At 37.2% G+C, this 26,479-nt stretch overlaps 1 protein-coding gene across 2 annotated transcripts in view; it reads left to right on the forward strand.

Annotated features, from left to right (window-relative positions):
- The window catches only part of LOC106868774 (WD repeat-containing protein 20), a 331,569-nt gene that overhangs the window by 34,243 nt on the left and 270,847 nt on the right, over positions 1 to 26,479 (forward strand). The window lies entirely within an intron of this gene.

The raw sequence follows: 26,479 nt of genomic DNA on the forward strand, positions 1-26,479 counted from the left end.
CATGTGCATTGTTTGTTTTTGATTTTGTTGACTACACAGTATAGTAGAGTCAGTTGGGCACCATCTGTGAGAAAAGTAGCACTATGATGCAATTCACTCTGCTGGAAATTTGGAAATAGCATGTTGTACTATTTGGCATTTGTGCCGGAAGCATAATGTACGAACATCTCAGAATGTTTGGGTGTTAATCTGAGGACATGTACCAAGAGTGATAAAAATCAAATATCCAGTCAACATCATGGTGTTTGGAGTGAGCACTAGTGATGGTGACATTATGCCTCCATTCACTTTCCCACTTAGCCTACATCAAGTATCTGGAGGAGGTAATGCTGCCCTGGGTCAAGAGAATGGCTGCTGGAAGACACTATGTTTTGCAACAAGACTCTGCACCATGCTACACAAGCAGGAGAACCCAGTCATGGCTGTCAGACAATTTCTGCGACCACATCACCCCTAACATCTGAACACCTAACTCCCCAGACTGCAACCTCATTGATTATTATATGTGGGGCGCAGTTAAGCGAGAGACCAACAAAACTCCTTGTAACACCAAAGATGAACTGAAGGCAAGGATTATAGCAGTATTCACCAACTTAAGCAAGGAGACCATCCAGAAGAGTTGCAGGAAATTCCAATGTCATCTGGAGGCTGTGGTTGAAGCCAATTGCAATTTCATTAAATAAATTTACTCTTTAGTATTTCAAGATATTTTTATGTAATTTTGGTAAATATATCTGTTAAAATGAGATGTCAGTGTTATTTTCATTTTTCCATAATTTAGACGACAATTTATTCACTGCACCCTGTATGTATGTATATATATATATATATACATTGACACTTAGAAAAAGAAAAGAATTACAGATAAATAGTTTAAAGAGTATTATTATTATGTTTTGGTTGTAATCTTTTGTCACTTGTTAAGGTTATCTCTATAGATATTCTGTAGAAATTATAGCTAACACTGACTTTTGTTATGACATTTCACATCTGAAACAACAGATATAAACAAACAATGAGATTGAAGATGAAAATAGGGTAATGGGTGTATATGCCATATTTCAGGAGATTTTGTCCCTTCATCACCTATCTAACCCTTTAATCGCCTACGAACACATTGTTTAAATAGCCACTAAATATAGCAGTATAACATTATTGGATATTCCAATTTTATATATTAAACACATTCCTGAAAGCTGGTATGTAAATATTAATGACCTTTAGGGACACAGTATTTTGTTATGCAACCCTAATATACTATAAAAGATATTAGATGTTTTTAGACATCAGTACTACGTTCTACTGTATAAGCAGTGTGCTTTACTTCACTTGTTAACATTATCTCTACAGATATTCTATAGAAATTATAGCCAGCACTGATTTTTGTTATGATGTTTCATATCTGAGATGTCAGATGTAAACAAACAATGAGATGGGTGCTATTGAACAGGCATAAACTTTTGAATTATAGCATATATGTCCATTTTACATCTTCGATCTCATTGCCTGTTTACATCCTAAGTCTCAGAAATGAAATAGCATTACAAAACTCAGTGCTAGCTATAATTTTTAAAGAATATCTGTAGAGGTAACCTTAACAAGTGATGTAAAGTGCACTGCTAACACAGTAGAACACCATAATGATTTATAAAAATGTTTAATATACATTATATTATGATTGCATAAGGAAATACCATGTCCTTACAAATCATTAGTAATCTTTTGTTGGGTATTAGAGGAAAGTCCAGGAGAGACAAGGAAGAGAAAAAAGAGAAGAAAAATGAAAAGTCAGAGAGTTAAGAAGATGTGCTCATGGGTTGGATGAACGTTTGACCATTGACAAATATATAGGTATATAAGTATATAAATACTATATATGTATATATATACAAACATCTATATATAAAATGTCAATGTGTATACATCCATACTTATATATGTATGTAGTGTACAGACACATATACACATGTATATGTAGGAGTAGGCATGTCTATCTGTTTGAGGACATTGCTTCCTTATCATATGGCTTTGGGTTCAGTCCTACTGTGTTTCATGTTGGGCAACGTGCCTTCTACTATAGCCCAAAGCCTGATATTAGATCTTACCACTTCTGTCTGCATTTCCTTCATTTACATGATGATATAGGCAGAGTGTAAATATACATATGCATACAAATAATGTCTCTATACATTATTTGTGTGTATATCTGTGTGCATGTATATATATGTATGTGTATGTGCATATATGTGTGTGTGAGTTTTAGATCTTTGTGGTTGCTTGATCCCCCAGTTATCTATTATGAAAACAACCTTGGCTGTCTTAAACTGCTGCTTTAATGCTTCCACTATTACCACTGGCAGAAACGTTAGCGCGCTGGGTGAAATGCTTAGCGGTATTTCATCTGCTGCTACATTCTGAGTTCAAATTCCGCTGAGATCAACTTTGCCTTTCATCCTTTCAGGGTCAATTAAATAAGTACCAGTTACACACTGGGGTTGATATCATTGACTTAATCTGTTTGTCTGTCCTTGTTTGTCCCCTCTGTGCATGGCCCCTTGTGGGCAGTAAAGAAATAAGAAATGTACTACTTCAGTGTTAGTGGCCAGTCTGGGAAAAATAGCTTAATAGTTATCTTCTCTTATATCTAATATCATAAAGATAGGTTAAATTCTCAGCTAAATGCCCAACTCTGCTTAGGAGACAATGTTAGATACTATAAGAATCCTTTGTGTCATGATCAGATGTTATGTCATTGTCATAATGACCTCTCTAGGACAAATAGTTTGATAAATGAATCCCCAACTTTCTCTCCTTGGGCGTTCCAAATAAACCCAGTAGTAAATGATAAGTCTGCTGCACTTTACAAACCTGGATTCTAGAAACTACAATGAAGGTAACCTGTTTAGGAGAGTAGTTTGAATAAAAACTGACATTTTAGTCCTGAAAGATAGTCTTGTTAGTAGCGTTGGTGATACAATAAGATGCCACTAAATTGTATTGTAAGTGGCTGGTGATAAGAAGGGCATGCAGCCAGAAAAGAAAGAAACCCAAACATCAAAATGATGACAGATTCAAATGCAACATATAACCTAAATTGCATATGTAGGACTAACACCATGTTAGTTTCTGTGCATGATGTGCTGTGGCTAGGTGTAAATATCTAGTCATGTGTGTACATCCCTTGACTATCATCAAATGTTTGCACCAACTCTCTTCCTTTCAGTTGCAGAAAATGGGACATAAAACAACACATCTCAACCAGGTATTCTCTTCCTACTGTCAGGTGCAAAACGTCAGAGCTGCCACCATCGTTGTTGGCATGGTGAAAGGTAGGTCTGGGGAAATTTATAGAGATGCTAAAGTGGCAATGAGTTGTTTTTTTTTTTGCGTGCTGTGTAGAAGACTTAAGATGGAGGAGAGCCTTTGCTGGACTTCTCATGTTGCAAATATCACAGATACTAATTCTTCAAAATGATGATAGCATTGTGGAAGGACAATTAGACATATTGTTGGCAGTGAAGGGGATCTAAAAAGCAATTCAGGTATTTGGAGAATATGTCAGAATAATTAAATTTAAATTAGTCATTGACAACATGATGACAGTAGTTTCCTATGTATGTGCTTGAGCAAAAGGATGTTTTCTATAAGGTTCTCTTGAATACTACCTATGTAACAAATGGCCAATATCTTCATCATGTTATGCTGGCTACTCCAATGTATCTTGAAGCTTTGGATATGGTACAAGGAATGAAGTAGGGTCAGAGCTTTTTGAGTTCGTTGCTGCAAATAACTTTAACATTTGCAACAAACACTAACATCAGAGAACCTACCAGTCACTTGTCAGGCCAGATAGATTTCATAATCATCAGGAAGTAGGGCAAAATACTAAGAAGAATGTACTATTCAACATTGACTACATCTCAGTAACCCCAAGATAAGGGTTTGATGAACTCAGAGACACATGGCAATCTGGAATGGAAGATATGAAAGCTGAAAGATTATGTGGGTTCAAAGATGCTACATTTGATGAAGAATGAGGAGGAGATAGAAACTACAATAAAGAGAACATTTGTAGGCTTCAGCCAGACATGCTCTGAGTCATAGACCAAATCTCTTGATATAATTAGGTTGCAGGAAGATGAATGGTACAATTATTAATGCTAAAGAACAGATCTGGAAAGATTGGAAGAAATGGGGAAAGGGAACAATATGAAATAGTGAAATGTCTGCTATACTTGAGAAGAAAAGTTGAAAGTAAGTGGTTTGTTAATCTTCTGTAACAAGACGATTAGAACATTTGAAGTGTTCTTGTTTGCAAAATTGTCAGTATGTATGGAATGAATTCACAGAAGCAGATAAGAAAAAGTTGTGGAATGCTCTGAGAGGTTGCAATTAATTAGGAAGACAATTAGTGATAAGATGTAGTTTGAGTTGTGTCAGGATTGTGTATCACTGATGTCCTCTTCTACAGTTGTAGATGAGAAGTTATTAACTAAGAGTATTCTATTAGATCTAGCATTGACTTGAGGAGACTTCTTTTATCTTTTACTTGTTCCAGTTATTAGATTCTGGTCATGCTAGAGCACCACTTTTTACTTCAATGAATTGATTCCAGTCCTTTTTTTTTATCTTTTGAAACTAGGTACTTTTTTGTCAGCCTCTTCTGCCAAACCACTAAGTTATGAGGACATAAACACACCAACACCAAGTGGTGGTGGGGAGAAACAAAGACACACACACACACACACTTACAAAGATACGTGCCTGCGTGTGCCCCCCCCCCCCACAAACACACAATGGGCTTCTTTCTGTTTCTTATTTCTTTATTGCCCACAAGGGCTAAACATAGAGGGGACAAACAAGGACAGACAAAGGGATTAAGTCGATTACACCGACCTCAGTGTGTAACTGGTACTTAATTTATCGACCCCGAAAGAATGAAAGGCAAAGTCGACCTCGGCGGAATTTGAACTCAGAACGTAATGGCAAACGAAATACTGCTAAGCATTTCGCTCGGCATGCTAATGTTTCTGCTTTGGGTTAGTGCTTGAGTGTCATGTACCTTTTGTTGTCTTTTCCATTTCCATGGTCATTGCTCTGATGAACTTTCTGATCTAGAAACCTAAGTCTGACTGGGATTCTTTAGATAAAGACTCTGTTTCTGATTATACCAGTCATAAGAGACCAAACAATAAGTATAAAAATACAATGTTTTGTGGTTTTGTGCCATTTTGAGATTACATGTATCATTCAAGATTGCCAGGGACTTCTTTTCTGCATCAGATAGGCACTTTCCTAATTCTAATAAGTACGACAAGATTTTTGTAGACATAGAGTGAAATCATCGCAAGCAACATCACATGCCTTAGAATATATCATTCATAGACTTAATAATAGGAAGCTAAACAAAGAGATTACTAAATTGTGGGAGAGGGAAAGTTGGAAATAACCCCTCATGTAAGGATTACAATAATAAAGAAGAAAGTAGTCCATCATCATCATCGTTTAACGTCTGCTTTCTATGCTAGCATGGGTTGGACGATTTGACTAAAGACTGGCAAAGCCAGAAGGTTGCACCAGGCTCCAATCTGATTTGGCAGAGTTTCTACTGCTGGATGCCCTTCCTAACGCCAACCACTCTGAGAGTGTAGTGGGTGCTTTTACGTGCCACCGGCTCGAGGGCCAGTCACACAGTGCTGGTAACGGCCATGCTCAAAATGGTGTTTTTTATGTGCCACCTGCATGGGAGCCAGTCTAGTGATACTGGCAACGACCTCACTCGAATGATTTTCTAATGTGCTACCAGCACAAATGCTAGGAGGCATTTATTATATGTATTTTTTCTTAGTTAACAACTAACTCTGACAAAATAAATTGGTTAATAGTTACCAGGGTAGCAAAGTTCACAAAATAACTTTGGTGTAACTCCTGTTTATGAGGTAGAAACTGTTAATCTGAGATATTTTGAATAAATATAAGATTAAATAAATGGAGTTATACACATGTGTTAAATAATTTCTTTTATCTCTGACATATGTTTTGAAGATTACAATTGGTTCATTCCAAAGGAATGAATGATGTTGAGAAAGATGTATCTTCTCTTCAGGGAAAAAACATAAAAATCAACTCAACCGTAAGACATTATTACTGAATGTGACAACTGCGTGTGGAGAAGAATGCGACATAGCTTTGATATATATATATATCAAAGCTATCATCATCATCATCATCATCGTTTAACATCTGCTTTCCATGCTAGCATGGGTTGGACGATTTGACTGAGTACTGGTGAACCAGATGGCTGCACCAGGCTCCGATCTGATCTGACAGAATTTGTACAGCTGGATGCCCTTCCTAACACCAACCACTCCGAGAGTGTAGTGGGTGCTTTTACGTTCCACCGGCACGAGGGCCAGTCACGCGGTACTGGTTACGGCCATGCTCAAAATGGTGTTTTTTACTTGCCACCTGCACAGGAGCCAGTCCAGCAGCACTGGCAAAGACCTCGCTCGAATGATTTTCTAACGTGTCACCAGCACAAGTGCCAGTAAGGCGACGCTGGTAACGATCATGCTCAAATGGTGCTATTTACGTGCCACTAGCACGGAAGCCAGATAGCTGCTCTGGCAATGATCACACTCAGACGGTGCTGTTAGTGCTCCACTGGCACAGGTGCCAGTTATCGAATATGGTTCAATTACGATTTCAATTTCACTTACCCCAACAGGTCTTCGCAAGCAGAGTTTAGTGTCCAATGAAGTAAAGATACGAATTAGTGAGCTGGCTACACTTCTGGCAGAGGCCACAGATTATGCTCTCACTTGGATTGCCAGGTCTTCTCACGTACTGCATATTGCCAAAGGTCCCGGTCACTAGTCATTGCCTCGGTGAGGCCTAAAGTTCGAAGGTTATGCTTCACCACCTCATCCCAGGTCTTCCTGGGTTACCTCTTCCACAGGTTCCCTCAACTGCTAGGGTGTGGCACTTTTTAACACAGCTATCCTCATCCATTCTTGCCACATGACCATACCAGCGCAATCATCTCTCTTGCACACCACAATTGATGCTTCTTAGATATATTATATATTATATATATAATATTATATATATAATTTGAAATTTAAAATCTGAAATTGAAATTGAGCCGAATCCGACGGCTGGCACCCATGCCAACCTCTCCTTCATTTGACACTAAGCTCTGGTTGTGAAGACCTGTTGGAGCAAGTGAAATCGTAATTGAACCATACTCGATGACTGGTACCTGCGCCATTGGAGCACTAACAGCACTGTTGAGCGTGTTCATTGCCAGAGCAGCTGTCTGGCTTCCTTGCTAGTGGCCCGTAAATAGCACCATTTGAGCATAACAGTTACAAGTGTTGCCTTCTAGCACTTGTGCTAGTGGCACATTAGAAAATCATTTGAGCGAGGTTGTTGCCAGTGCCGTTGGACTGGCTCCCATGCAGGTGGCATGTAAAAAACACCTATTTGAGCGTGGCCGTTGCCAGTACCATGTGACTGGCCCTTGTGCCGGTGGCATGTAAAAGCACTCACTACACTCTCGGAGTGGTTGGCATTAGGAAGGGCATTTGGTTTTATATCAGAGTGACCTTCTCCTAGAGACATGCTTCAACAAAAGCTGAGGGGCGCCTCACTCCCACTGGTCTTTCAGCACGCCGGACACCATCCCAGAATTTCTGCGTACCCGTGCTATTGCTAGATAGCCATTGATCCTGCACTAGGTCCATCCGAGCTTTCGACAGGTCTTGTTTTTAATCCTGCTGGGTTTCTAGCAACCCTCCTCACCAGGGTAGCCTGGTGGGGGTGCCAGTTTAGTCGCTGGCAACCCGACCTCATACGTGACCTGACATATATATATATATATATATATATATATATACGTACATACAAAATATACATACATACACAAATATACATATATATATATATATGTATATACACACAAATACACACACACACACACACACATACACACATATATATATATATACAAATATACATGTACACAAATATGTAAAATCGTTATCCCCGGTCAAATCAACCAACCCGTGCTAGCATGGAAAGTGGATGTTAAAGGATAATGATGATATACGAATATATATATATATATATATATATATATATATATATATATGGGAGAATATACGAAAAAACAACAACAGACGAGGACAGGTGGTGTAAATAACAAAAGGATGTATTAGTATGACGCTCGGGAATACGGAAAGTCTTTGACGTTTCGAGCTACGCTCTTCAACAGAAAGAATACGGAGACAAGGAGAAAAACACGGAGAAAAAAAATTGAATAGTGTCCAGTCAACGGTCAATCATAATAATGGCCGATCATAACAATGACTGACCGGAAGTTAGAAATTCTTTTTTCAGGAGAGCTAAGAAAAGGGTGAGATAACAAACGGTGATCGAAGAACGAGGGGCTGTGTGTGGGAGATAGAATGCTGGTGATCTTGACGTATGTAGTGTGAAAATGGGGAAGGGAGAAAGCACTTGGTCAGTTGTAGTGTGATGCGAGGGTATTGGTGTGGTGTGATGTGAGGGTGTTGGGAGGTGGGGAAGGCATGGGTGGAGTGTGGGTTAGGCTGAGGGTGGGGTAGAGGTAGGGGTCTGTGGGTGGGTGGTGGGTGTAAGGAATTGGATGGGGTGGAGTGGGAAGGTAGAGTAGGAGTGTGTTGGGGTGTGGTGGGATGAGCTTATGAGGGGGTGTTGACGATGAAGGGGAAGGGGAAGGTGGATGTAAGAGAGGGGGAAGATGGGTATGGGAGGGGAGAGAAAGAGAGGAGAGAGGGTGGGTATAAGAGAGGGAAAGTGGATTGAGAGAGGGGGAAGGTGGGTATGGGGGAGGGAGAGGGGGGAAGGTGGGTATGGGGGAGAGAGAGAGGGAAGGTGGGTATGGAATTTGCAGATGTGGGGTGAAGAAATGGTGGCATTAAAAGGCATCACTTTACAAGAGTTCCAGCACAGTTTTGAATCGTGAAAAACCTGCCTGAACTGATGCATTGCTTCAAATGGAGAATACGTTAAAGGTGGTAAAAATGTAAAACCAAGTGAATAAAATAATATTGCATGCAAAATTCCAGTTTCTTTTGGGTGACCCTTGTGTGTGTATATATATATATGTAGAAGGTTGAAAAGGAACACACGAGTTGATATATATATGGAAAAAAAGTCAAGGTAGAAAATGCTAAAATAATTTTATAAAGAACATTTCAGTATCAGTTTCGGTCATTGAGATTTTATCAACTGTAAGTATGGAAAACATTAAATTTTGGCAAAATTAAAAAAATATTTGCATAGTATTCAAATACAAGAGGCATTTTCTTTGTTACTGCTTGTCTCTGTCTCTGTCTCTCAGGCAGAAACAAGGAAAATGCCTCTTGTATTTGAATACTATGCAAATATTCTTTTAAAATACTTTTCACTTAATTTTTCCAAAATTTAATTGTTTTCCATACTTACAGTTGAAAAAGTCTCAATGACCGAAACCAGTACTGAAATGTTTTTTATAAAATTATTTTAGCATTTTCTACCTTGACCTTTTTTTTCCATAGATGAGAATCAGATATTTTCCATATAGAATACACTTAGTAGTGCTCAAGAGATTTAAACTTGAGTGGGTATAGATGTAAATGTAGGGATAAGCAAGTTAGGCAGATTAAAATATAAAGTATATAGAAAACATGGAATATAAAAAATGTATATATGTTTACATACAAAAAGGTCCAGCTTACACAGAATACAAATAATATAGAGAATTAAAGGGGTTGAAGAAAAGTATTACAAATCCATCAGTTGTTTCTGGGGGCTTGGTGGTCCAAGATAATGTTTGTAGATTGATTCCATCGTAGGATTAGATGAACCTCCATCTTGAATATCATTTGTATTCTGCATAAGTTGGACCTTTTTGTATGTAAACATATATACATTTTTTTTCCATGTTTTTAATATACTTTATATTTTAATCTGCCTAACTTGCTCATCCCTACATTTACATCTATATATGCACACACACATTATGTGGATGATATTTTCAAACGAGACAGTGCAACCATATCTAACTCTTCAAGTGCTTCTATTCTGTGTATGTACATTTATTTACTAGACTGCTGACATTTATCAATGCTTTCTTCCATTATGTTGATGCACCATTTTCTATCATTAATAAAACTCTTGGCACTTTCGGCGAGATGAATATGCTAGTGTATGGTATAATCATCAATAAGAGATGTGATTTTCTCTATTCATGTTCATGTTGCCAATTACTCCAGATTTCATGAAATCTTTCTAAGCAATATTTGATTCTACTTGCTATACATGAGGAATTACCTTGGATGTTAATTCTATTTGAATTTATTGGTATCTGATTGTTTCATATAGTTAACCAAGTTTGCTTAACACTGAGTGCTTTCTAGATATCTGCCTGGATTTATTAATCCCTTTTACTTTTTGTTATATATTATTATTATTATTTGTTCATTCCTGTCTGGGCTATGAAAGGTCTTTGTATATTTTTGTTGGTTGTAATTATTCATGCTAGTATGTAATTCCTGACGAATAATCTAATTTTTATTTCATGAAGAGTTTTTCATTTTTGTCTTTGGAATTAATTAGACTCCAAAACAATCTGTATATTGGTTCTGTACCAACTTGGATTGTGAATTAAAGTTCGCCTACACTTACAATTTTTCCTTTCCTTTCCTTATACTTCATTTACTGTTTTTGCAAATACTGAATGTATATTTTTACATATATTCTTTACTTGGATTGTGCCGGCAGACTTGGATGTTTGACATCCCTTTGAAGGATTTCGGTCCTCATCTCTTTTATATATATATATATATATTTATTTATATATACATATATATATATATATATATATATATATATATATATATATATTTACAATGATGCATTGATATACAAGTTAATATGTTCTTGGAGACTGCTCGTAAAGTGAAAACTTGTAAAGCAGAGCAGTAATTTCCCATAGTAGCAATGTTATAAATCGTAATTCATTCCCAGAAAAATATTTTACCTATAAAACTTCAGGTTCATCCTTGAATTCTGTACCACCAACACCTACTTGCAGTACAAAAACACCACATAATATAGTGGCCTCCTAAAGGGGTCCAGATTCAGTGAGATTTTGACTACCCTTTGGATGACCTGGAATGCAATGCCCTCAATGCAACCCTTATACCGAAGCTATGTTGGTGACACCTTTGTCCTAACCTGCTCTAGTGATAAGGTGACAAGGATCCATGACATTTCCAATAGCTTTCACCACAACATCCAACAACAATGCAACTCTTTAAGAAAGATGTGAAGAGAGACATCTTCTCCCTCAGATTCAGTGTATTCAAAGGTGTTGAAGTATATATATATATATATATATATATATATATATATATTTACAGTGATGCATTGATATACGAGTTAATTTATTCTCGGAGACTGAGACACATAAGCAGGTGTGATGAGGCTGAAATAGATAACACAATACGGCTGGGTTTCACTAAGATGCTGTTTGTAAAAATATATAGGCTATGTTTCATAAAGAAAGTGTGTGACACACTAAGCACATGAACATGAAAACGCCACAAGAGGACCATCAACAACAGCAACAACAAAAACAACCACAATGGCAATCATGGTCAAAAGACTGGTGATTATAAAGACAATGATGATGAGAACAACAACTACAGTGACCACGACGACAGTTACAGCCACAGTGACAACAGCATCAGCAACAACTTCAATAATGACTGAAAGAAGGAAGCAGAAAACAGAAAAGTAAGCAATGGGTCTACGTTAATCTACCATACTTTAGAAAGATGGTAGAAAGCTAGCTAAAAAAATATCTAAAGATCTGGTTTCACCATCAGAATCATGAGATGAGGCCATATGCTTAGACACTACTTCACATACAGTGATAACATACCAGATGCAGGCTGTGTTGACCATTGTCCAATCAAAACAATACAGTCAACTGACAGTGTCCAACTATGTTCTAAATCCAGCATAGTGTACCAACTGATGTATTCTTGTGGGGAGACCTAAATAGGATCAATCAAAAGACAACTTCACTTTAAAGTGAAGGAACATTTCTACAAGGCCACACCATCCAGTGCCATGTCCAACACCATCAACAATGTGGTGGGGATTTCTTCACCCATATACTGACAAGGGAGATGGATGCAGTCAACCTCAAAATCATGGAGGCACACCTCATTAGGAAGAAGACATCCTGTCAGAAGGTGCTGGATGGAGGAAAATACATCTAACTGCTTCCAGAATATTTAATCAACATCAGCAATAACCACCATCAAATAGTAACAAAGAGAAAAAACATCTGATAAAGAATCACTTTTAAGTAGTGAATATTTTATCTTTAGGTATTAATACTGCTTCTGTTGCTATATTTATTTTTAAAGAAGCCCACTAGCTTTTAGTGACAATAGTGCCTGGTTGAGCTCTATTTCTATGTATATTACTAGCACAGCAGTTACTGCTATTTCCAGCAGTCAGATATCTGCCATTGACAAGGCCAAAAGAGGCCCAAATTATGCGATCTGGTAGTCCTGGTGATTGTCTGCCAATGGCAATAACTATGATGTGCTTTTATGCACCAAAAACCACATGTGAGTTTTTCTCTCTTGGTAAATATTGCAGTATTTGTATTCTAATGCAACATCCACTTTTAACTGATGATTATTTTAACTTTTATATATATCTTATATCTTACAAAACCGAAGTGGTAAGTTGGGCTACCATTTAATAAAATGAGAAGGGTGCAAGAGCAATTGTGTGAGAGGGAACATAGTGGCATGGAGAGTGTGACTAATATCAAGGAAGGGGAGGACAGTTGTGTAAGCGACAAATATGGAGTGGTAATGGGATAGTAATGTCAATACAGTAATCATTCAAAGATACACGCGCATGCTTTCAATCTGCCTTTCTCTCTTGATTGTGGCTCTTTCTCTCTCGCTCGCAGCCTTCTCTCTCTGTAACACACACACACACACACACACACACACACGCGCGCGCGCGCGGAGAGAGAGAGAGAGACAAGTATTTGACAACGTTTAAATTGAAATTATCCAGAAATAACAAAAGTATTCCTTTTTCCCCATTTATGAGCAGACAATGAAGTGATTATCTATCATCTGCTAAATACTTAGAGTCAAATCACTTTTCTTTTCACAAAGATAATGTTTCAAGTTAACATTGTATTAATTTTGTTTTTATTATTTACAAAATTATAATCACTCATCCATCTAACGCAAAGATAGAAAGACAGATTTCTAAAGGAGAAATTGTTATCATCTAGTATCTGATCCCATTTCGTATTGTAATTTTCCATCATATTCTGTTCATGAAACCATCTAAAGTTAAAATTGAAGGGAAAGTCCCTTACTGAATTTATTGAAAAATATTCAGCAGTTACGTTAATTTATTAATTCCTCCCTTTGCTAAAGTCATGGGTGGTGGTAACTGTATTTTCTGAGCTGTGTCGCTCTTGCTCAAAAACAACAGACATTACCAAACTCTTCAGGAAGAGTCTGTACAATACATATGCAATAATTGGAAGTATATTCATTCTTTTATTCCTAATAGTACAATACAGGAATACCAAGCATACATGGGTAGGGATGAAACATACAGTGGTAATGTTGAATTAGCTACTATTAGTGAATTGTACAATGTTGCAATTCAGGTCCATCACGAAAATGATGATGAAATTATCCTTTCTCTGTTCACTGTTTGCAGTCAGACATTTACAGAAAGGGAGATTTCAGTGTTATATAGTGGTGAAATTGTCAACGGCCATTACAATGCTCTCTTTCCTATAAACAATCATGAGCATGAAAGAAATGTAGAAGGAAATGAAATATCACAAGATAGAGAAAGAGAAAAGAATGAGAATTCAAACACTTGATTTGAAAACTGTTGAAGAGAGTAAAAACCATTGGAAAGTTAGGTTGCAAAAAGTTAGGGATTATTAGAGGAGGACAAGAGAACAAGAAGGTGATAAAGATAGGGAAATAAGATTGCAGAGAAAGAAGGAAAATTATAGAAATAAAAAAGTACAAGAAAATGAAAATGACAAAGAAATACGATTGCAAAAAAGAAGAGAAAATGGTAGAACAAATAGAAAACAAGAGTGAAAGCAACTGAAAAATATGACTAAAAAAGAGAAAGCTTTCTAGAGAAAATCAGCAGAAAAGTATAGATGATTTCAATGGCAAGGTGTAGCATTTAATTATGATCCTAATTGTAATTATGCATTGGAAAAAATGGTCTCCCTGGGTTCTATGTGCAAAACATGTATAAAATGTGGTGCTAGGAAGTGGGACAAGGGATCATTAGGTATGTGTTGTTCTAAAGGTAAAGTCCATTTACCAATAATTGAGCCTCCAAAACTTACAAAACGTTTTCTTTTGGGTTCGGCTTCAGAATCAAAACATTGTCTTAAACATATTCAAGCATACAATTGTGCTTTTCAAATGACATCATTTGGGGCAAAAATTATTAGGGTAAGTGAGTTTATGTTGACTTTTAAAGTACAAGGACAAATTTATCACAGAATTGGCTCTCTTAAGCCTTTACAGAATAAAGATCCACAGTTTTTACAAATGTATTTTATAGGTGATGTTCAAAAAGAAGCACAGTGTTGCAACAAGAATTGTCCAGGTGCAAGATTAGAACTTATTTTTAAGCTGCAAGAAATGCTTCATGAAAGGAATTCTTATGTGAGAAGCTTTCAGTATACTTTAGAATATACTTCAACTGTGGACTTTCAAGTTGTCATCGATGCCAAGAAAAGGCCATCAGGAGAACATGCCCATCAATTCAATGTTCCTGAGTGTAATGAAGTGGCAATTATGGTTGGAGAACAACATGGTAAACAAGATATTGTTTTGAAGTATCATGACAATAGCATCACGTTCATAAATGAAACTCATCGTTCATCTGATGCTTTACAATATCCCTTGCTTTTTGTCAACAGAGAAGACGAATACCACTTTGGTATAGCACAAGTTGGAGGAATCACTTCCAGAAGAACTGTATCCTGTATGGATTATTATGTTCATTGATTGATGATTTGAAGTAATTCATTTAATCATCTTTGCTATTGCCAAGATCTTTTTTTACCAGTGTTGTTGATATATATGCCAAAATATAGTCAGAGTGGTTGTGCTTCATAAAAATGCACCAAAAGAACTATGCTTAGAATCGTACATGCATTTGTGAGGCGCATTAACAATGATATTGCTGGGACAAGACTTGGACAACTTTGTATTCTCCCATCCATTTTTGCAGGAAGTCTAAGATAGATGCGCGAGAAGACACAAGATGCCATGACTTATGTGTATAATTATGGACGTCCTCATCTTTTCATTACTTTTACTTGCAATCCTAAATGGAACAAAATCCAAGCTGAACTTTTTCCAGGACAATTATACATCAACAGACATGACCTAATAGCAAGAGTTTTTCATCTCAAAGCTTCGAAATTGATGGTCTTCATAACTAAGTCTTACGTATTTTGACCAGTACATTGCTACATGTATACCATTGAATGGCAAAAAAGAGGCCTACCTCACACAGATATATTAATCTGGATTTTTGCAGAAAATTCAAATTGATGAGATCGATTCCATAATCTCAGCAGAAATTCCAAACCTCACTAAAGACAAAAAACTTAATGAAATTGTAAAATTGAACATGGTTCATGGCCCATGTGGTGACCTTAGTCCAACCATACCTTGTATTGAAGACAAGAAGTGTACAAAACATTATCCCAAAAATTTCATTAAAGAAACGCAAATGGGTAATGATGGATATCCATCATACATAAGAAGGGCACCACAAGATGGAGATTTGGAAACAAAAATTGGTCACCATACAATTGGTAATCAATGGATAGTGCCTTACTGCCCTCTTTTGTCTAAGACATTTAATGCTCACATTAATGTTGAATATTGTAATTCTATAAAGTCAATAAAGTACATTTGTAAATATGTTAATAAGAGTTGTGATACTGTAATATTCACCCTTCGACAGCAGACATTTCAAGATGAAGAGACACATTTTCAAATGGGGTGGTATATTTGCAGCAATGAGGCTTTTTGGAGAATATTTGGCTTCCTTATTCATGAACAATATCCTCCAGTGAAACAACTCTCTTTTCATTTAGAGAATGGCCAAAGAATATATTTCACTACAAAAACTGCTGCTCAGCAATCCTTAGTTACAAGAGGAACTACATTAACAGCATTTTTCAAACATTGCCAGAAAGACCCTTTCACTAAAACCCTGTTGTACTCTCAATTACTGTCATATTATCATGGAACAACAAACAATGGAATCGCAGAAAAAAAGGCACTGAGGTTGATGATTATTGTGGTATCTGATTTGAGAATGTTCTGGGAAGAGTTTATACTGTGGATCCAACTCAACAGAAATGTTTTTACTTACGTTTGCTTCTCCATGAAATTTGTGGTCCCACATTTTCTATCAACCTTTGAACTGTTGATGGTTATGTTTGTGCTTTGAATAGAGAAGCAGCTTTTTGGTTAGGTTTGTTACAGGATGGTAGCTATGTCAGAGGCTTGTGTCTTGCACAGGAGGCAATTTAAGAATACTGTTTGCCATTCTTCTTAAATACTGTGATTTAGGGGATCCAGTATCAATATTGCTAAGATACAGAAATTATCTTGCAGAAGATTACAAATACCAGATTCAATTACAATGTTCTGGCATGAAAATAGAATGCAATGATGAAATCTACAATGCTGCATTAATTGCCATTGAAGACAAAGTTGTTTCTATGAAAGGGAATGAACTGCATGAGTATGGACTTCCTCATACCAATCATTCTGAACTCGATAGTTTAACAACATATCCATTAAATGAAACTTCCTATGACATTGAAGACCTCTCAAGATATGTTAGTGAAAGTGAACCAAAATTGTTGCTTGAACAAAAAGAATTCTACAATACTATACTAGTTTTTGATCAAATGGAAGGGCATTTTTTTCTTGATGCTCCGCAGGAATTGGCAAAACATTTGTTACTAAGCTTTTACTTGCCAAAGTGTGACAAAAGAAAATAATAGCTTTGGCTGTTGCTTCTTCAGGTATTGCTGCTGCGCTATGTCCAGGAGGAAGAACAGCTCACTCTACTTTCAGATTGCCCTCGAATATAGCTAGCATTGAGACACCAGTCTGTAATATTAGCAAAACATCTGGGATGGGACAAATATTAAAGAAATGTCATCTCATTATTTGGGATGAATGTACTGCCAACACCATAAACAATAAGTTATTGGACTGCTTTTCAGGAAAGACACAGACTTACAAAGCTATAGATTCAGTTCCAGATCCTGCATAGGCTGTCATTTATCTTAAAGGTAGGAGCCATCATCATACTACTATGGAACCTTGATCAGCCTCGGTTGTGTAATAGCACTAGCTTGGTTGTTAAAAAATTAATATCTCATATTATTCAGGCGACTATTTTGACTGGGTGTTTTATGAGCGAAGAGGCACTTATACTGAGAGTACCTTTGATGCCGTCTGATGCAGAAATATCTTTTGTATTCAAAAGGCTACAATTTTCAGTGAAACTCAGCTTTCCTATGTCTATAATTAAATCACAGGGTAAAAGTTATCTGTTGGGCTACAACTTGAAGAACATTGTTTTTCTCATGGCCAACTGTAAGTAGCATTTACAGGAGTTGGAAGTCCACGCAATCTTTATATATATGCTCCTTCTGGAAAAAACATGTAATATTGTTTATAAGGAGATTCTAGATTTAGAATAAATAGTAAATAAGATGAACAACTAACACAATTAAGAGGTGAAAGGTCATGGGCCGAAAATAGGAATCATAAAAATGAAATGCAAAAATGTATTTAGTATGGCAAAACAGTGTCATATGGTGGTTGGCTCCTAAGTAATACTAGGTAACCCTGATGTGTATGTGCACGTGTGTGTGCGCACATGCATGTGCATGCTTGTGTGTACTTTCTGCTTTGAATACCAGATATTACAATTCTGCAAATAAAGTTTTTCAAAATTGTAATCGCTTATCATTTTTTTGTCCTGCTTAATTTTAAGAAGAAAGTGTTTTAAGTAGTTTTAAATTGTTAATACAAGTTTCCATAAGTGTGATATAACAGACTGTATCCTGAAATCAATTGTCATACATTATAATTCTCATAAGCACAAAATCCTGTAACCTAAGGTATGCAATTCAGAGGTGCCTCTCTGTGTGTGTATGTATACATTCATGCACATCCACACATATACACTCATATTGAACTCTGAGAATATGTGTTCAATATCACATTTGTGGATAAATATTCTTTATTTGTGGGTTAACAAGGCAACCAATAGCTTCATATGAAGAGATTTTCACAGTTGTTCAAGTGTGGCATATGGAAGTGTTTGTACTTGTTTCTATTTTGGATGAGAATACATGAGTTTACATGAAATTGAATGGGATTTTGAAATAGATATGTAAATCACAGGAGGTAACTTGTAAGAATATCTTATCTCCCTTGTGTTAACCCTGGATTTTCATGAGAAATTGCACTCACCATTAATCTGTATAGTTAGGAATCATGCACAAATGTTCTCACATAAGATAATTAAAAAATTAAATTCTTTAATTATCTTATGTGAGAACACTTGTGCACGACTCTTAACTATACAGATTAATATGCATTGCACATTCATGAGCTCTACAGGAAAAATATGTCTATGAATTTATGAACTCACTACTCCATGCCCCAAGTTTAGCATCAAAGATCTATGAAATCCCATAAATAATTAAATGCACATACTCAAACCTGAACGAAACACGTTGCAGGGGTGTGTGTGTACATATGTGTGTGTGTGTGTGTTATATTTTTTATGTATGTGTATATATACACATATATATTTATAAATATGGGAAGGTATATGCTAGATAGAAGGGTAGGGGCTCCTCACCTCCCCTACCCCTCTACCTAGTATTCTCCTTTTACTTAATGTGATCTATAAACACATTCACTCTGTTTTGTTTTGGAGCAACCCACCCACATTGGTCGTTTGATTTTGATTTTGCTTCTTTCAACTTACCATTTATGCTGTGGTTAATTTGATAAATCATTTGTTCATTCATATCCATGTGTCAATATAAAAACCTTAAAGGCAATAGGAACTGAAGATTAGTTAAGCAGGTTTTATGTATGTTACAAATTATATACTAATGATTTGTAGCTACGTGGTATTTCGTTATGCAACCATAATATACAATAAATAATATTAAATGTTTCTTATAAGTCAGTACCATGTTCTACTGCATTAACAGTGATTTTTACATTATTTTGTTAAGGTTATTTCTACAGATATTCTATAGAAATTATAGCAGCAGTGATTTTTTGTTACATTTCATAAAGAGTGTATATGCCATATTTTGGGGGATTTGCCCCTTCACCAGCACTCATCTAACACATTCTCACCTCCGAACACTTTGTTTATATAGCCACCGCATACAGCAGTGTTAAGTTATTGGAGATACCAATTTACATATTAAAATGTACTGCTAATGCAGTAGAATGTAGTATCAACTTATAAAAACATTTAATATACTTTATAGTATATTATGGTTGCATAACAAAATACTATGTACCTACAAATCAGTAGTCTTTACATACCAGCTCCAAGGATGCGTTTAATATGTAAATTGGTATATTCAGTAACTTAACACCACTGTATGCAGTGGCTATATAAGCAATGTGTTCACAGGTGAGAATGGGTTAGATGAATGCTGATGAAGGGGCAAAACCCCCCAAAATACGACACTCATTACCCATCTTTTGTTTTCAATCTCACATCTTGATACGAAACATTGTAGCAAAAAATCAGTGCTGGCTATAATTTCTATAGAATATCTGTAGAAATAACTGTAACAAAATAAGTTACAGATTATGCAATCAAAACTGTTTTAGCTATGAAACAATTCTAGTCCATGCTTTACCTGTTCCATTCCTTACATTCTCAAATTTTTATTCACACTTTTAGCAACTTTAGATGCTAAACTGTGAGTTGTATGGTGACTGGAGTCCATTATATATATATATATATCTATAGAACTCTTCTTTCTCAGACTGGAGCGAACACGTTACAATGAAGTAGAGAAATTTGAAAAGACAACACGAAACTGGTTATTTCTCAAAATACAATGTTTATATACCAAAAAGATTTTATAACATTTTTCTGACATAATTTAAATATATACTTTAACCATGTAACACAAGCCTTCTGTAGTTTTTTCACTCTTATTATCTTTTATATATCTATATCTATATATATATATATATATATATATATATATATATATATATATGAGAAAGAGAGAGAGAGAGAGAGAGAGAGAGAGAGAGAGATAGAGAGAGAGAGACTGACATTAAGATGTTGGACTACTCAGAGGAGATGCCAGAAGACCAAGATGAATGACATTGTAATGTGCTTGAGAAAATCCATTCATCTCAACAGAATTGAGGCTCTGTCAAGCCTTCCCCCACAACTTACCCTCTGACATCCACTCTTCCATCAATCTTCTATGTTACCCTATTTTCTTCACTTCCTCATACACTGAACTGATATCTTTTGCATTGAACTCATTCTCTATCTCTAATTCATCTGTCACACTATTTTCACTCAGTGCACTTACCAACACATCTTCCTTTCCCCCTTTTCTATCCTGTTTTGACTCATATTCATGTTGCACATGGACTTCACATCTCTTTCCTTCTCTTACTTTCTAGGCAGCTGAGCCATGTATTCACCTCTTCAGCAAGACACCTCTCCTATCAAAGTTTCTAATTCTTCCAATCTATAACATGCTCAGTTGAGGAGTCTCATTTTATGGGTACTTGGCAACCTCACCAGTACTGGTGACATATAAAAAACATCCAGTACACTTTGTTAAGTGGTTGGTGTTAAGAAAGACATCCAGCTGTAGAAACCATATCAAAGCAAACATAAAACCTGGTGGAGCCCTCTGGTTCATCTGTTCTTGTCAAATTGTCCAACTCATGCCAGCATGGAAAAAAGGACATTAAATGAGGGTGATGACAATGATATGTATATTTATATGTAGATGTATCTATATATATGTATATCTAATGGTGTATTTGTATATATTTATTTATGTGTATTTATGTATATATGTGTGTATTCATATACATCATTATTATTGGTGGTGGCAGCTTTATCTTGTCTCTGAGAATTTAGTTTTTTTTTTGCTGAATGCTTACTCTATGGTGATGTAATTGATGACTATGTAAAACAATTCTTGCATAGAAGAGTTGGTGGCATTGACTGCATGGTAATGTTAGTGGAGGAAGAAGTAAATTTTGTTGAGCCTTTCTCTCCTCCTGTTTGATTTCTTTACCTCTTCTGGTAGCTTTGAAGTTTTGATTCCAATAGTGATAGAACTCTGCCACTTGGTATGGTCTTTGGCTTGCATTTCAAATGGTTTAGGTTTAATATACACAATTTAAAAAAGAGCTGCTAGTAGCTTCATGCTGTAGAGATATGATAATTTGGCAAATTTTATATAATGTGTCTTGAAGCAATCTTTCAGGTTCAGTGTATAATGTTAGACCTATTTGAAACCAAGAAACGGGTTAATGACAAAATATGAGAAGAAATGGGAAGAAAGGCATGTAGAAAGTTGATATAGTAAGTGGAATGAGAAGAAAGAAAAGAAAACTAAGAAAACAATGGTTCAAAGGGGATGAATCCTCTTTGACTGTAGAAATCATTATTAATCTAGCTGGTATAGAATAAGTGATCAGATGGTTGTCATGTTTCCTGAAGTTAGTGTTGCAAAACCCCAGCAGCCTTGTTCCCTCTTCATTTCTAGAAACAAAGCCTGTAACCTCCATGCATCCCATGAAATCCACCTAAGTGCTTCTCAAAATGATTACTGAGGTCACCAGCCATGATGATAACATCATTGTCTTTCATGGTTGAGGTAACCTGCAGAAGATATCCATAGAAACTGTCCTTCTGAACATCTGCCCTCCTGACATGTGGAGAATATGCTAAGATGAATGACACCATTACATTAAACAGAACTGTTCTTAGTTTAATAATCCTATCATTAATTTTCCTATTGATTTTCATGATATCAACTGAGATTGCATTTCTACAAACTTTTTCTAAAAAGAAAGCACAAGAAAGCAACAGAGATCAAACAATATAACCACCTTTATACATGAAAGCAAAAATTTCTAAATATGGTTCAATATAGATACATAAAAAACATAAAAGCGATTTGAGTGGTATACGTTAAGGAATTAATAAGAATTGTTATATTGTAAGAGTACATTCTTACCACCAAAGATTTTGACTACTTTGTGAAGGATGGTGGTGGAATGAGCATTGTTAGGAGGATGTGGGACAATATTTACTTCTTACAGTTCATTATCATGAACATAAACTTGAGGGTGAAGAACTTATCCAAAGTTGTTTGTTGTTTATGACACATCACCTCTTTGTACAGCTCACTGTAGGAATTGAGCTCATTGTAAACTTCTCTTGTAATTTTTATGTTAAGTTTGTTATTTAGGATCATTATCAGCAAAAACCTGTAGATCTTCCTCTTTAGATGCCAACCCTTTAGCAAGTCAGTTTAAGTGGTGTTGGTGGAATTTCTAGTATCTCGTCTATATTCTCAGCTTGTTCTTTTTCTAACAGCATTAGCTCCTCATTAGATAAACTTCCTTTCTGTGACACTAGCAACTCAATCACATCATCTTCTATGACTTCTTCAAATTCTATATTCTTTGCAGCTGTCACAATTTCTTTCCAAGTTTGATGTACTCTTTCTGCTTGAGGGAAGCTTGTACTGTCACAGGTACATCTAGCCATATATTTCTGAAAGCACTATTCAAAGGTGAAGGTTTCAATTCATCCCATGACCCAGTTATATTATCCACAGCTTCCATTATGTTGAATTTCTTCCAGTTGAGTGCATGAGGTAGCTGGTGTGTGGCAACCAGCTGACTGTTTGACTGATTACAAATGAGTTGGGCATGAACCACAACAGCATCTGGAAGATTGTCACTGAAAATTTGGGCATGCAGAAGTTCTGCGCAAAGATGGTGTTGAAGCTGCTGAATGATAACCAGAAAGAGCAGCACATGCAGGTGTGTCAGGACATCCTTGAGCATCTTGATACTGAGCTAGACTTCTTGGGAAGAGTCATAGATCTTTGAGTATGACCTGGAGACCAAATGCCAGAGCCCTCAGTGGAAGAGTCTGGAGTCATCAAGGTCAAAGAAAGCAAGAAAGTCAAAGGCCAAAGTCAAACTCATGTTAATTGTGGTCTTTGATGTGATGGGCATCATCCACATAAAATTCTTGCTATAGGGCCAAACAATAAACCAGTATGTCTACAAAGAAATCCTGTGGTGTTTACTCTGTTCAGTATGCAAGAAGAGGTGTGATTTGTTACAGGACAACTCATGGCTGCTTCACCAATGTGTCAGCTCACAACACCCTGAGTATCCAGCAGTTCCTTGCTGAGAAGAACATGGCTGTGCTGAAGCAACCTTCCTGCTTACCTGACCTGGCTCTATGTAATTTTTTCCTTTTCCCAAGCCCAAGGGGGTTGTCAAAGGGACCTGTTTTCCTGACATGGAGCCATCAAGAAGACCATGATAACAGAACCAGGTAGAATTCTGGAAAAATCCTTCTAGGACTGCATGGAGGCATGTTGCTGAAGGATGTGAAAGTGTGTTAGACTCGAGGAGGATTATTTCGAAGGGGAAAGCTTGTAGTTTGTATTTTGGATTTCACATAAATTTTTTGTGACCTCAGTCATTTTTCTTTACTGATACACCTCATATGGCTGCATACACAGTTGTATATACTTGTGTTGAGGCAGAATTGTTAATACATCAAGCAAAATGCTTAGCCAACATTTCTTACAGCCTTTTATGTTCAAATTCTGTTGATGTTGACTTTGCTTGCCATCCTTTCAGGATTGATAAAATAGGTACTAATTGAGCACTGAGGTCAATGTAATTGGCTGTTCCCTCCCTCCAAATTGCTCCCTTTTGTCAAGATTTGAACCATTGTAACTTGAAATATAAATAAACATTTATATATCATCTGCTTGGGCTTGCTTGGATGTGTGTGTGTGTGTGTGTGTGTGTGTGTGTGCAGGCTAAATCATGTTTTAGATTGAGGAAGGAAGCCAGGTATGTCTTTATGAAGCAGTCAACAAACCATGAAATAGTTTTTCAGGGACTCCCTGTTGCTTTTTTTCCACACATCAGATCTTTAAAATAATGTGTTTTCATTCTTATTTAATCAGCAGCAAAGTCATTCTGATTTACACTGTAATAGATATACTGTTGTATCTGAGGAGTCATTCTCTTTTAGTGCCTTATAATTTAACACATTCACCAGTGCAAGACACAACGAAAATTTTAGAAAAATACAAAAAGGAAATAAGTGGAAATTTTACCGGTGAATATGTTAAATTATAAGGTACTAAAAAAGAATGACTCTTCCCAGACATAACAGTATATGCTTCAACACACAAACTCACATAAAGAATCTTGCAAGCCAAATCCAAAAATGAACTGTAATTAATGACAATTCACCAAAAAACAAATATGCATAGTAAGCTGAAGGCACCAAGACCCAGATGTGTATAGTAGGGGAGGTAGTGTTGTATTGGACAATAAATTTAATCTAACGTGCGGGTGACACATGAAATGTTTCGAGCGGGATCGTTTGCCAGTGCCCCCGGACTGGCTCATGTGCGGGCGACACATGAAATCTTTCGAGCGGGATCGTTGCCAGTGCCCCTGGACTGGCTCATGTGCGGGCGACACATGATATCTTTCGAGCGGGATTGTTTGCCAGTGCCCCCTGACTGGCTCATGTGCGAGCGACACATGATATCTTTCGAGCGGGATCGTTTGCCAGTGCCCCCGGACTGGCTCATGTGCGGGCGACACATGAAATCTTTCGACCGGGATCGTTGCCAGTGCCCCTGGACTGGCTCATGTGCAGGAGACACATGATATCTTTCGTGCGAGATCGTTGCCAGTGCCCATGGACTGGCTCTTGTGCGAGTGACACATGAGGTTTTTCGAGCGAGATCTTTGGCGGTGCCCCTGGACTGGCTCATGTGTGGGTGACACATGAAATCGTTCAAGCGGGATCATTGCCAGTGCCCCTGGACTGGCTCATGTGCGGGCGACACATGATATCTTTCAAGCGACATTGTTGCCAGTGCCCCTGGACTGGCCCTTGTGCGGGTGACACATGAAATGTTTCGAGCGGGATCGTTGCCAGTGCCCCTGGACTGGCTCATGTGCGGGCGACACGTGATAACTTTCGAGCGAGACTGTTGCCAGTGCCCCTGGACTGGCTCTTGTGCGGGTGACACATGAAATCTTTCGAGCGGGATCGATGCCAGTGCCCCTGGACTGGCTCATGTGCGGGCGACACATGAAATCTTTCGAGCGAGATCGTTGCCGGTGCCCCTGGGCTGGCTTACCGGTGACACATGAGGTTTTTCGAGCGAGGTCGTTGCTGGTGCCCCTGGGCTGGCTCTTGTGTGGGTGGCACATAAAAGACACCATTTCGAGCGTGGCCGTTTTCGTGCGGGTGACACGTAAAAGCACCCACTACACTCTCTGAGTGGTTGGCGTTAGGAAGGGCATCCAGCTGTAGAAACTCTGCCAAATTAGATTGGAGCCTGGTGTCGCCATCCGGTTTCACCAGTCCTCAGTCAAATCGTCCAACCCATGCTAGCATGGAAGGCGGACGTTAAACGATGATGATGATGATGATATATATATATATAGAGAGAGAGAGAGAGAGAGAGAGGTGAATAGTAATAGGTATCTTTAATGTTATCCAAGGGAACATTTGGTTGGTTTGTGTGTGTCTGCATGAGAGGAGTGAGATTGTGTTTCTGTAGAATAAAACTATGAGCTAATTCAAATTTTAAAGTAGGATTATGAATCATGATGGTATTCCTAACATGCATCTTTCCATAGTGCTCTACATCATTGCCAATCAATGTTCTATCCTCTTCTTAGTATCCCATGTCTCACTTGTGTATAAGAGTACATATAAGACTGCTTTTGAAGAGTCTGGCATGCATGTTATTGTCTTTGTTTTGAACACATCCTGTATTGAGGTAAGTACATTCCATCCTGTCCTTATTCCCTTTGAGATTTCAGCATCCATTCTCAGTGCATACTCCTTTACATCCTCGATTTCATTGGCCTTGTGTTTCATCTTATAACTGTATATATGTTTTGTTTTCATGTAGTTCATTTTAAAGTCTACTGCTAAACCAGAGTGTCCAGTTCAGTCAGTATGGTCTGCAGCTGGTCTGTGGTTTTAGTGTTGAGTA

Source organism: Octopus bimaculoides, chromosome Z (assembly GCF_046866305.1).
Source record: "Octopus bimaculoides isolate indiv1 chromosome Z, ASM4686630v1, whole genome shotgun sequence".
In the NCBI taxonomy this organism is placed as follows: domain Eukaryota; kingdom Metazoa; phylum Mollusca; class Cephalopoda; order Octopoda; family Octopodidae; genus Octopus; species Octopus bimaculoides.